This window comes from Plecotus auritus, assembly GCF_963455305.1.
Source record: "Plecotus auritus genome assembly, chromosome: 2".
Lineage (NCBI taxonomy): Eukaryota > Metazoa > Chordata > Mammalia > Chiroptera > Vespertilionidae > Plecotus > Plecotus auritus.
The window spans coordinates 69,416,340-69,431,065 of record NC_137771.1 but is presented as its reverse complement, the minus strand read 5'-3'; the positions used below and the strand labels follow the sequence as shown (position 1 = coordinate 69,431,065).

At 38.2% G+C, this 14,726-nt stretch overlaps 1 pseudogene across 1 annotated transcript; it reads left to right on the top strand.

Annotated features, from left to right (window-relative positions):
- The first annotated feature begins 2,044 nt into the window (after positions 1-2,044).
- LOC308241095 (guanylate-binding protein 4-like) lies at positions 2,045-8,515 on the top strand (annotated as a pseudogene). The gene is made up of 7 exons: positions 2,045-2,077; positions 2,213-2,321; positions 2,527-2,736; positions 4,182-4,423; positions 5,285-5,565; positions 7,055-7,268; positions 8,297-8,515. The product of its transcript is annotated as a guanylate-binding protein 4-like (transcript).
- The last annotated feature ends 6,211 nt before the right edge of the window (positions 8,516-14,726 follow it).

Here is a 14,726-nt window from a genome sequence, read left to right as displayed (position 1 = left end):
GGTTCAGCAATCTAGAGAAAGGGGCTGATGTGTAGATGATTAAGAAGGAGTCCAAGGATGAAAGATAATTTTGAAAGGCATTGGGGGTCAGAGGAACTTCAACTAAAGGAGGTGAAAGACTACCCCTTGTCTAAGGACCCCATGCTATTTATTAACACAACTTGTCCTAAGGCAAGGTGGAGATAATACACTTCATAGGGTAGGGTACAGAAGCATTGTCAGTTTGGGGAATAGCCTACAGCTGTTCAGGTGTTTGGCCAACAGGAGGCAATAATATGCAGATTTAAGATGCTCTGAGCTGTCTGGCAGCAAGCAATTATCCTATTCAGGTTTGGGGGAGATGTTTTTTAGCCATTCCCAGATGATTCAGCCCTGCTGACATGCTGGAATTGGCTTCTGGCAGTTGATGGTCTTGAAAGTAGGAAATGTGAAAATATGGCTTCATTAAAATAACATATTTAAATAATCTCCAAAAACACTTCAGCTACACCATATAAATTAATTAAGGTTTTAGTACAAGTCTCTGGGTTGTAAAGATGAATTCCTCCTTTCTATAAATTCATGAGCTAGACCCACCAAAAGCATTTTATATAAGGTAATTTTAGGTAGTTTATCTTTACTCTGTTAGTTGTGGTCAATCTTGTGTCCTTATTTGTATTAGCCAGAGTCTAAAGTAAAAGTAGGAGTGGTGGATCTTTGGCTTCCATTATCCCAAAAGGAGTAGGGGCAGGAATTAGATAATCTCAATTATAATATTAATTTTTAATTGAATTTATTGGGGTGACACTGGTTTACTAACTTATACAGATTTCAGGTATATAATTCTACAGCACATTATCTGTACACTGTATTGTGTGTTTACCACCCAAAGTCCATCACCATTTATCCATCCTATCACCTCATCCAACTTCTCCCATGCCCTTTCCCCAGCAGTCATCACACTGTTACCCTGTCCATGAATACCTTCTCTTTTTTCGTTTTTGCTCAATACTTCCCCCTCCACAACCCAACCCCTCACCCGCCTCCAAGAGTTATCAGCCTGCTCTCTATAAGTCTGCCTCTATGTTGGTTCTTGGTTCATTTGGTTCATTAGATTTCACATATGAGTGAAATCATATGATACTTGTCTTTCTCTGAATAGCTGATTTCACCTAGCACAATTCAAGTTAAAAGTACTCAGTAATAATTTCTCTGTAATCCCAAAATGGTCTACTGATTGCTAGCAGATTGTAGCTTACATAAACCTTCTTCTTTTTAGCTAATTATATTTTGATAGGAGCCAAAGCATAACTGTCAACTGATAGCTGGAGAAGTACTTGCTGTATTTACAACTCTAGGGTTTTTAGCAGTATCCAATTCTATTGCCACTTATATGATATATAGTCACTTATGATTTAGCCTCATCATCTATTCCTATCACACACATAACCACTACTTCAGTCAAATAAAATAACATGTAGTACCTTTATATGAACACACTCTCTGACAATTCTGATTGGCGTCTGTAGATCCTTCCACCAGCCTGGTTCTCTTCTCTCCAGAATTCCACATTCTGCTCGTGCTTTAGGGTAAAGCCCAGCTACTTTCAACCTAATGGGATTGTTTCTCACTCAGACATAATCCCTTCTTGGCCTGAAATCACAGAGTAAGTTTTCTGGGTTTTGCATTCCCCCTTTGTCTTTTATGTTATATCATTGGGTTACACTCCTGGCAGAGTGGATGACCTTGGATGCATTTACGTGTTCCCAGGTATATTTGCACCTCCAGCATGTCATGTCTGGAGGTCAGAGATTGCCTTATGAAACTTTATATCCACAAAAGTAAGTTAATTATCTGGCATTTTTTTATTAGATGCACAATGAGAAGTTTGTGAATTTACTTAACTAGCATTTGTGTCCCAAATAAGCCCATGATCAAGAGAACGTGGCAAATAAATCATTAGCCACTTCTTATTGCATACTTCTATGTTCTTGGGAATGTTTTAAACATTTTGCAAACATTTACAGTGTCATTTACTTCTTTTAATAGCTAAGGAACTTGGGCCATGAGTGATGTCAATGTGAATACCCAAAATGAGGTTTGAATTTATCAGTCTTCACAATGTATATTATTTGCCCTACTGTTCAGTTATAGTAGAGCTAGCATAGTGCATAAACAACTGAATGGATGAATAAATGGAAGACACCTCAGTCCCCTTCTATGCACTTTCTAGGGCGACTCAAAAAATGACTCATGGATCTTTGCCCTGGCCGTGCTTCTGAGCAGCATGTTTGTCTACAAAGCATGAGCAGCATCAACCACCAGGCCCCGGAGTAGCTGCAGTATCCTTCCAGGAACCAAACCTCCATGTGTCATGGAGTCTATGTGAATGTAACTGAAACTATTTTTTGTTGTTTCCTCATGTCAATAATCATGGTTGAAGAGAAAGGGACACAGAGTGAATAGAAACGTCCATAAAAATTCTTTCCGTGTGAGCTCTGGAAATTTTAGCGTGGAGCACTTCTCATTCCTTAGCTAATATCCCAGCTATGTGACTGAATTAACAAAGCTAATCCAGGCAAAATCCTCTCCCGTCTCTGCTGACGTAGATGACTCAGCCAAGTTTGTGAGTTTCTTTCCAGACTTTATTTGGGTTGTACGGGATTTCGTGCTGGAGCTAATGTTAGATGGATGCACCATCACTGAAGATGAGTACCTGGAGAATGCCTTGAAGTTGGTTCCAGGCATCAGAGGATGGTCTGGAGGTGGAGGATGAAACACTTGACTCTTACTTTATAACTAACATTATATTTCTGACCAGTGGAATATAATATAAAATTCTATATGGCAATCTCTGACCTCCAGTGATGATTTGCTTGGGTTTAAGCACACATGGCAACATGTAAATGCATCTAGATGATCAATTCTGCCAGGAATGAAACCCAATGCTGGATATGATCAACTGAGTCCTGTCATTTGGCAATTAAGGTCAATTTTTATTTTGTATTGTTTTGAAGCTTGTGATATGAGTATGTCAGGTGGGTATGGGTTTCAATTGTTATTAATACTGAAAAAACTCAAGTGATCAGAATTTAAGCTGGCTGAGGAAATGGAATATCCAACATTGTACCAAAAATTTTAGGAAAATTGACACCCTGAAAAAAATTTGAGGATAACAATCAATGCTAAGACATTCTGCGGCTCAAATATTTGTGTTCTGATGAAGTTTAGAGCTCCTCTGCTTCTATTTGGAGAAAAATGCCCATCTCTATGAAAGATGGTTAACACAGGATCATAAAGATATCAAATGACTTATTTTAAAACATATTTCATGTTGTCTATCTTAATAGCCCCCCAAATGAATATATTCTTCCAGTAAAACTGTCAAATCATTCATTATTGCTCTCTTATAACATCACTCTCTTCATTCTACAGCCTGTTATCATGTTAATATAGTAAATTAATTACACAGAATAGATTTAGCAGAGAGAAAAATGGGTAATACCTGGAAGCATATCCATTTTTGCTTATTTAATATTTTATTTATTTATTGAAGAATCATTTATGGAACAACTGGTATTTGCCCAGAATTACTCAGTGTGACATTGTCACCTCCAATATAATCTGATATACAGAACAGGTGAAGTCTTTAAGCAGCATTAGGTTAACCTTGCATGTTTATATTGTCTGTATTTGTTACTCTGATGTTTTAGAAGTTGTCCTTTACTGTTCTAAGTAATGTCTGATTTAACAATATCATAAATTGCCATATATCTACCAGGAAATATTTGACTCTTACTTTAGAACCCCCATTATATTTCTGACATGGGGACTATAACATTAAAAGTATTTCTTAAAATTTTTAGGATTAATCTATCATTCACAAATATCTAAATAATAGTCAAGCTATTGGACACCATGGAAGGCCTAAAGAATACAACCATAAGTTTCTTCAGATGGGATGAATGTCTCCATGCCTCCGCTTCTTCCTCAGAAGTATTTCTTTTATTCCTGGATTTGTACAAAAATTAAAAACAAAGCTGTTTTGTGGAGATTAGCATTACGTTGATAGTCATGATTAAATAGAAGCAGATATGCAAGCACCAGAGTTACAATGATTCAAAGACCATTGGAAATGAACATCCTTTCCTGAATACTGTCTCACCGATCATTCATGTTTTTTGCTTTTTTTCTAAAGGCAGAGATCCCAAAATCCGGCAATCCAACATGCCTAGAAAGTATATCAGGAAGTTCTTCCCCAAGCGAAAGTGCTTTGTTTTTGATAGGCCTACAAATAATAAAAACTTGTTACAACATATGGAGTGCATGTCAGAAAACCAACTAGACTGCAATTTCCAGAAGCAATCCAAACATTTCTGTAACTATATCTTCACAGATGCAAAAACCAAGACCCTCAGAGAGGGAATCATTGTCACTGGAAATGGTGAGTCTCCATTGTTACAGTCGTTCATTGTGTGTGACTATACCCAGGGTTTGCCAATAGTTCTGTTGCCTTCTCTAAGTGATGTCGAAAGCAAAGATTCATGCCACACATAGACATGCATGTTTTTTCATTAAAGCTTCCCTATATGAGGGCTTATTGAAGCCTACTGTAACTCATGAAACTAATACACCAATGACATAAGCACAAGCTACTGTTAAGGATAGGAATCTGCATGATGATAATAAGACAAATTAGAAAAAATATATAGCATAACATGAGCCACTGAAAGTTCTTTAGAGCTTGAGAAGAAAACTTAACATATAGCCTTATGTACAGGGCTAGATTCATGGATCTATACCACTTCAGCAGACATACAGTACCTTGGGATGAGATGGGCCAAGGCTTGATTTAATATTTGAGTCACCATCCTGAAATTTTTGATTTTTTATATGGGTCCAAATTTTAATTGGAAAATTTTATGCACAAATTATTTACTTTCTCTACCTGTAAAATAAACTCTTTTAAAATTTATTTCAATTGGGAAAATGTTTCAGGAAACCTTTGAATATATTGGTTGAAATCATTAAGTTACATTATCATATGCTAAATTTGAGAACTATAAAGGAAAGAGTATATAGGAGATATGATGATGTTATTACAAGGAAGTGGGTTTATAATATATAACAGAGGAGGAGACAACAATGAAATCAAGAAGGAAGGTGGGGAGTAAAGGAAGAAAGACAAAGCAGAAATCTTCATTTCAATAAAATTTTTGTTCTTTTTAGAATGATGATCTCTAAAGCTTATGATACAGTGAGTAAGAACTTCCTGTCCATTTTCTGAATATCTTGTGTCATTTTGGGCTCGGGAATTTGGCAAAGGCCTATGTGGATGCCATCAACAGTGGAGCAGTGCCTTGTTTGGAAAATGCAGTGATAACTCTGGCTGAGCGTGAGAATTCAGCAGCCATGCAGAAGGCAGCCGACCAGTACAGCGAGCAGATGGCCCAGAGAGTGAGTTTCCCGACAGACACGCTGCAGGAGCTGCTAGACCTACACACAGCCTGTGAGAAGGAAGACAATGCAATCTCCATGGAGCACTCCTTCAAGGATGACAAGTGGAAGTTCCAAAAGAAACTTATGGTAAATTTCTTAGCATAGATCCTTCCTAACTCCTGTTCTTCTAGATCGATGCCTGGACATCCCCTTTTGACCCATAGTTCATGTGTTTCCCATTGTAAAAGAAGTTTGGATTCATATGAGTGTCTGGGATCTATAGTCTACTATTCATCCTTTTTCTGAAAGATTGGCTCTTTATTTCCATTATGGCAAAGCAAATTAACATGTGCTTAGTAGCAGTTTGCACAAACACACAATTTATTAGTTCACAATTCTCCAGGTAAGTTCCTAGCACAAGATGTATGGTGTGCTACTGTTTACCAAGAGCTGAAAATAAGATTTAGATGTTGTACACCTGAAACTAATATAATATCATTAGGAGGGTCATGGGGACTCCTCCCCATCTTCAAGGCAGCAATGGTGTATTATATCCTGGTCTTGTTTCTAATATATTTGACTTCCTCTCTGCTACCAACTAGAGAAAAGTGCCTTTAAAGGCATCATGTATTTAGGTATGCCCACTTGAGTAATCTCCATTTCTTAAAGTTAGCCAGTGCCAAAAATCTAATCAGTTGATCAATATTTAGCATATTTATAGGCCTAAAGACTATCATGTATTGATACCAGGAGAAAGAATTCTTGAGGACAACATAATTCTGCCCTATATAAATACCTTCACCTTGTCTTTGAGTCTGTCATTGACCATCCTACAAGTTACAAAACTCTCACTTCATACAGAAGAAAATTAATATGATTATAATTTTTCTGGTGTAGCAAAAAATTTCTTTCCCTATATATTGGTACAATCAAACCCTCATTAAATTAATTCATGAGGCGTTCAAAACTCTGTTCAGTGAACACTTACCTCATTAGTGGACACTTGGTTTACTGTGTATATATATGTTTGTGTATATATTTTTATCCATAGCAATCCAAGTTTGCAGAGAAAAGTCCACTTCCAGTCATGTTGAACTTTCCATTGCTCATTGTTGATGGATGGACCACTGTTAATCTTATGACTGATAAAGGAAACTTGATGATACTGGATTGCATATTTGATATTTGCAAGAGAATTGAATTCAAGTTATCATCAAAGAAAAACCAATGTTTATACTGATATAAGGTGGCAGACAATAATTAAACAATATAGTGATCATTTTGCAATGTATACAAATATCAAATCATTACTTTGTACACCTGAAGCCAATATAATGTGATATCTCCAATATATCTCAATTTAAAAAATAAATGAACCATGGATTTTCTGTCTACCAGTTCCATCATTTCACAAATGTTGAGCCTGAACCCAAGAGAATTGCGGAACTTTCCACAGATCACAGAACGAATTGGTCTAAGCTGTGACTAAAATGAACTTCTTGAGCATGGTCTATGGTTCCATGCTCCAGTCCACCTTGATGGCATTAAACTAACTCTTCCAAGAGGATAACAGTTGGGCCTTCCCTTCTTTTATAACAGCCTCTTTCCTTTGGATTTCTCCACATTTCTGTGGCAGGACATCACAGAGAAAAAGAAGGAAAATTTCTTGCTGAAGAATGAAGAGGAATCTCTCAAATATTGCCAGGCTCAGCTTAGTTAGCTTTCCGAGCGGCTGATGGAAGGCATTTTGAAAGGAACTTTCTGTGAACCTGGAGGATACATTCTCTACTCAGAAGAAATTGAACAAGGTTGAATGGTCCTACGAATTGGTGCCCAGGAAAAAAGTGAAGGTGAAGAATAAAAAGACAGGGGAAGACCAGCAGATGTGGGCCAGAATTTTTGTGGGTTCTTTTGAAAAATCTAAGATGATAGGACTATATGTGAAGAGATAGCAAAGCATGGTGATATCGGTACATTTTTATCTTTTACATCCACAAGTAGTTAAGTGCTCTTAAATAAACAAGAATATTTTTCCAAAACAAAAGATTTATTATCAAGAATGTAGATGAAATAGAACATATCTTTCATTTAGAAACAATGTAATAGTTTAGCACTGTGTACAAGGAATACACAATTAAAGAAACAATGTTCTAAAGAAGCTTATGATCTCACCTAAAAAAAGGAAATATAAATATCAGTTGGAATGGTAGGATAATGTTTATCATATAAGATACACTAATAGTGGTGATAATGATGATGATGATGATGATGATGTCTGATATATATTCAGCACACACTTTCTAAACCAAGTACATTTTTAGGTTGATCATTTAAATTGACTATCACTTTAATGTTCAGAATAATATGACTTTAGATACAACGTCATCCCCATAATACAGTTGAGAAATAAGATGCACTGAGAACCTCATAAGTTACCTAAGAACATACAACCAGCAAGTAGTAGAGCTGGTAGGGCAGGTCTGTGTACCTGGCATCCAGTCAAATCTCAGGAGGAAATTTAACACAGCTTCTTAGAAGAGGCGGTAGAAGCTATAACTTGAAGTATAAATAAATAGTATCTGAGCATATAAAGGGTAGATGAGCATCCAGTCAGAAGGGAAAATATGTGTAGATATTGCATACAATTGAGGAGGAGTGTTTGTAGATCTACCATAAGTGGCATCATTAAGAAGAAGCTAGGGTTGCCAAATAGAGATTTTCCCCCAACTAAAGATGTTGAATTTTTAATTGTGGCCCTGGAAAGAAGGGAACCACTGTTGGATGCTAAGAAGGATGAAGCATTTACAGAGTCAATTTTTCAGTTTTATTGAACACTGACTTCCCCAGCAAGAAGAGTCGGTGCTCCTTGTTTCCTCAGGCAATGGAGGTCCTCCATAACTTCAAGCAGTCACAGGCTGCAACAAAGGAATCCATCCTGCAGGCTGACAAGGCCCTCACTGCTGGGGAGAAGGCTCTGGCAGGTACAGGGCAGTGCTGTGATCATGGAGGATATGGCAGGTTCCTCAGCACCCCTCAATGTGTGACAACAAATCCTTCTTTAAACAAGGTGTTTTCACAAAAGGATAAGAACAACTAAGTCCAAAAATAAGCAGGTGAGTTTTAATTGCTCTCTCAGGCAATCAGTGCCTTTCCATCACATTCTGAAACATGTTTTGCTCCTATTGCTGGTAAGAATATTGAGAGATTACTCACTGCCATTTAAAAATCATTTTAGGAGCTCCTCTTAACTTTGAAGGGTACAGCTAGATATAATTTTTATTTTCTTAACTTTGTAAAACCACTGTGGAACAGCTGAGCATCCCAAGACAGAGGAATTGGAAAAAGAAGAGGAGCTGCTAATACAACACTGAAAGAAAAGCTGCAACAGAGAGAAACCAAGATGGCGGCATAGGTAAACACCTGAACATGCTACCACGCACAACCACTTCAAAACTACAACTAAAAGACAAAACGGACATCATCCAGAACCACAGGAAGGCTGGCTGAGTGGAAATTCTACAACTAGAAGGAAAGAGAAAAGAGCACTGAGACTCAGAGGAGCTGCGGGAATAAAGGCAGAGGTATAGAGGCGCGCGTGCGCGGAGAGGGCTGGCAACTGAGTACGTGGCTGTCTTTTTCAATCCGCAGGGAGACACAAGCTCCTGACTGCTATGAACTTCAGTTCCGGGAGAGACTCTGGGGACCCAGCCTCATACGGGGAGAAACTGGATTGTCTGGCAGTGGGCAGAACTCAGAGAGCGGATTTCTCTCAGAGGTGCTTGCAGCAATTACCATGGGAAACTGAGACCTGGGGCCTCTTAGGGCAGGGCTGATGGGAAGCCATTGCTGTTTGCTCCGCCCTGAGACTCCATCCCATCCAAGCTGTGTGCAGAGGCTTTTGCATATGAATGGCCTGGTCCTTTGAAATCTAAACTTACCTATCAAACTGCAGCTGAGTCAGAGAGACCCAGAACATCCAAAAGAAGGCCCAAGGCCTCACAGCAGCTTGCATTGCTTCACAGCTGAGCATCATCTGGGCACCTCCAAAACCCAAACAAAGAAGAGGAATCTGCAGATCTCTCCATAGCTCCCACTGGGTGGCCTCAGGCAGAGGCTAAATTAGTACCTCCTTGGAGATCCAAGAGCCAGTGTACCCAGTGGTCAGAGTGGGACCATCCAGATTACAACTCCTCAGATTCATAAGGGACACACTCAGGGGGCAGACTCAGTGAGCACCAAAGCCCCACTGAAGCAAGTCTTGCACCATAAGGGTGTCTCCAGCACAGAAGTTCTCCCATTGTAGACACAGCTGATCCTCACAGCGAATTGGCCTGGAGGTCAATTCCTCCCAGTGATACCAACAACAATCAAGGCTTAACTACAACAAGACTGTGCACACAACCCACAAAGGGGTGCACCAAGAGTGTCCACCTCAGGTAATTGGGGAGGCTAAGCCACTGGGCCGTATAGGACACCTAGCACACAAAGCCACTCTATCAACTCAGGGAAGCAGCTAAAATGCAGAGACAAAGAAACAGGTCACAAATGACATAAATGGAGGAAAGCAAACTATTGGATATAGAGTTCAAAACCACGGTTATAAGGTTACTCAAGAATTTTCTAGAAAAGGCCAATAAATTTAATGAGACCCTCAAGGATATGAAAAAGGACCAACTAGAAATTAAGCAAACACTGACTGAAATAAAAAAAATATTTTACAGAGATCTAACAGCAGACTAGAGGATCGCAACAATCAAGTCAAAGATTTGAAATACAAAGAAGCAAAAAACACTCAACCGGAAAAGCAAAAAGAAAAAAGAATCCAAAAATATGAAGATAGTGTAAGGAGCCTCTGGGACAACTTCAAGCGTACCAACATCCAAATTATGGGGGTGCCAGAAGAAGAGAGAGAGCAAGATATTGAAAACCTATTTGAAGAAATAATGACCGAAAACTTCCCCCACCTGGTGAAAGAAATAGACTTACAAGTCCAAGAAGCGCAGAGAACCTCAAACAAAAGGAATCCAAAGAGGACCACACCAAGACACACCATAATTAAAATGCCAAGGGCAAAAGACAAAGAGAGAATCTTAAAAGCAGCAAGAGAAAAACAGTTAGTTACCTACAAGGGAGTACCCATATGACTGTCAGCTGACTTCTCAACAGAAACTATGCAGGCCAGACGGGAGTGGAAAGAAATATTCAAAGTGATGAACAGCAAGAACCTACAACCAAGATTACTCTACCCAGCAAAGCTATCATTCAGAATTGAAGGTCAGATAAAGAGCTTCATAGAAAAGAAAAAGCTAAAAGAGTTCATCACCACCAAACCAGTATTATATGAAATGCTGAAATGTATTCTTTAAGAAGAGGAAGAAGAAGAAAAAGGTAAAGATAAAAATTATGAACAACAAATACATATCTATCAACAAGTGAATCTAAAAATCAAGTGAATAAAAAATCCGATGAACAGAATAAACTGGTGAATATAATAGAATCAGGGCCATAGAAAGGGAGTGGACTGACAATCCTTGTGGGGAAAGGGGTGCGGGGGGTGCAGGAAGAGACTGGACAAAAATCATACACTTATGGATGAGGACAGTGGCAGGGTTGTGGTGGTAAGGACATGGGGTGGTGTGGGAACCGGGTGGAGGGGAGCTATGGGGGTGGGGGGGAGAGGAACAACTGTAATAATCTGAACAATAAAGATTTTTAAAAAAAAGAAAAGCTGCAACAAATGGAGGTTCAAGAGAGAAGCTTCCAAGAAACCATGAAGGATGGAAAATAAAGTGAGAAACAGAAATCCAACAGAGAGAGCTACAAAGTATACTGAAGCACATGGAGAAGGTAAGTCTGGGTGGCATGTGGGAAAAGCCAAAAGGACAGTCACCCTGTTCCTCATGAAGGGAAGACCAAAAACTAAATCCAAAGGCATATGATTCAGTGAGATGTCATCCTAATGAAATCCAAAGGCATATGATTCAGTGAGATGTCATCCTAAAACCCTATGTCTTTAAAACTCAGCACCTCCTATGGTATTAGAATTAGGGGGGTTCAAATAACATGACCCAGACTCATGAACTGCTATTTGTGGTGATTATAGGGTCCTATTGTGTCCCTAAGTGAATAGGACTTCAATTCTTAGGACGTTTGGTACAACGATCAAAGACACCTGACATAGAACCATCTGGTCTCAAAGTATCTGATTATATGTGATATGAAATATAGGATAATGAAAGCTTTAAAATGCACTACAATGGTTTCTACATCTGCCTGCACATCCAGAGTAAATGCATTTTCTGTCCCTACCTGGAGTCTGATAGCCTGTGTTCTCTAGAGAGTCAGTGGTTCCCATTATGCGTAATTTGTTTTGTCACCATACTTCAGTGAAATCAAGAAATAGTTAGAAATAAAACTCCATCTTTCCCAAAGAACATCCTTAGGACTGAAACACATTCCTGACATTGGTGTCAGACCTGAGCCAGTTCCAAGTCCTCCCATCACCAGTGAGATCGTCCTAAGGGACCTTAGGAAAGTATAAACCAAGGATACTCCTGCTACCAGATCTAGAGGTTTGGAAATATTTGACAAAAAGTATCAAATAGCTATTTTAATTCTATAATGATTGTTATATGGGACATAAAATTAAATTGAACTAATGCATGTATTTCTGGCTTTTGATTAAACCCATAGTCTTTATTTCTTAATTGTCTTAATTGTAAATTCCTCTGCATCACTAGGAAGAAGAGCTACAGAAGAAATACAAAGAGAAAGAGTCAGAGACAAAAAAAGAGATGGAAGGTGAGAACAGTTAAAAACATTCCAGATATCAAAATAATAAATTGTATTTCAAAATTAAGAACTCTTCTCTTTGAAAAAGCACACTTTTCATTCCTGTAGAATGAAAAAACAAGTTACAAATTGGAAGTAACTATTTGCAAATCATACATCAGATTTAGGACGTGTACCCCGAATATTTAAAGAACTCTTAAAACTCAACAAACATCTTATTAATTGGAAAAGCAAACATCCCAATTAAAAGGAAAAAAATGATATAATTTAAACAGACACTTCATCAAAAAGTATATTTGGATGGCAATAAGCATAGTATAAATTTTATTAACAACATCATTACTTATTAGAAAAGTGGAAATTCAAGGCACAATGAGATATCACTATGCACCAACTAGAATGGCTAAAATTAAAAGAACTAAACATCTCAAGTGTTGGTGGGGATGTGGAGCAACTGGAATTCTTATGCACTGCTGGTGGGAATGAAAAATGGTAAATCACTGTGAAAAAGTTTGTCAGTTTCTTAAAAAGTTAAACAAATACTTACCATGCAGAGTAATCATTTTGCTTCTACATCTATCCCCCCCAAAAAATGGAAGTTTGTGTGCATATGATAGCTTTATTGTTAATAGCCATTAACTGAAAACAATGTCCATCCACAGGTCAATGATGAATGAATTTTAACATATCCATATAAGAAAACACTACTGAACGATAAAAATCTTGTATCGATACATACAAGAATGTTATGAATCTGAAAATAGATATGCTGAGTGAAAGAAGGCAAACAAAAATGTCTACATACTGTTTGATTCCTTTTTTTGTGAAATTCCAGGAAATGCAAGCTATTCTAATGGTTGCTTTAATACCTAGCAACTGTATCTTGTCAAGCCTTGTGACTGAAACCACTGGCTTCTCTGCTCAAAGAGTAAAACAGCCTCTTTTTTCCTGGCCAGAGAGGTTTAATTACCCCTATGACTCTCCCAGATGCTCAGGCCAGGGCTGCTTTCGATCTAACTTATGGCTGCTTAATTGTTCAGGCCAAGATGCCTCTATTCTCTCTGGACGCCCTCCCTTCCTGTCTACCTAGTTAAGCTAGTTAGCTACACTTATCAAAAGCAAAAAGCAAGACACCAACTAGGAGAAAATAATTACAATGCAAATATCAATCAAAGAACTCTTATGCATATTATATAAAGAACTCCCTTGCCTGACTGGTGTCGCTCAGTGGTTGAGCATCAACCTATGAACCAGGAGGACATCGTTTGATCCCAGTCAGGGCACATGCCCATCCAGGCTTGATCCTAGTGGGGGAGCAGGAGATGGCCAATCAAATATTCTCTCTCGTCATTGATGTTATTTTTCTCTCTCTGTTTCTCTCCCTTCCTCTCTGAAATCAATAAAAATATTTTTTAAGATTAAAAAAAATTCCCCTAACTCAGCAATTTTAAACCTTCTTTTCTCAAGGCACACATAAACTAATTACTGTGGGTGCTCTTTTAGGAATTAGTTTATGTGTGCCATGAGAAAAAAAAAAGTTTGAAAATCCCTGCCTTAGATGATTCTCACATACTGAAACTTTATACCCTTAACAAATACCTCCCTGTCAATAAGAAGATATACACACATGAATTTTTAATGTAACAATACTAACATGCAAATTAATTTTATTTGTGGCTATCTTTTAGAATAACTCAAATATTCTAGAGACTCCAAGTACACTGGGAAAAGAGGAAATATGCCTTTCTCATACCCAGCATTTAAAAGAAAATGTCCCTAGAAAGTTTTTCAAATAGCCTCACATGAAACCAAAAAGCAGGGAAACTGCACAGAATTCATATTCTAAACAGAAAGGGCTGTTTTCTTGACATCTAGTCTATTCCTGAGAAACTAAGAGCTTGTTCCTGCTTCCACTTACAAAGGACATGTGTTCAATACAAATACTTGCCATTTGTCCTTAATCGACACAAGAAATTCCTCACTCGTGAGTAAAACAAGAGCCAGAGACTTTTAATTCATAAAAGAGCTGATCAACTGTCCTAGGCAGTGAGGATAAAGGGAGACTCCAAGCACCAGTACTGCTGTCCACATTTGCAAACACGGAGCCATGGATGAACTTAATTTGACCTTCCTCTTAACACACTGACTCATCATTGGAGGAAATCCCAAATCAGTCACCAGGGCCTTGTGACTCAATTAACTGATATTAACCACTAGGCCTGTGCAGCAAAAAGGTTGCAGGTTCAGTTTCAGGTCTGGACACTTGCCCAGGATGTGCGCTTGATCCCTGGTGTGGGGCATGTAGGAGACTGTTTCGCTCTCACATCGATGTTTCTTTCCCTCTCCCCCTCCCTTCCTCTCTCTCTAAAAATCAAAAACAAACAAGCAAACAAAAACATTACATATCTTTAAACTGTATTCACTGGTGTGTGAAATGCTAATAATAAAACCTACATTACATGCAGGTGCTGAAGAATAAATTGAATTTAGGTAATAACACCTGTAAAGAGTTCAGA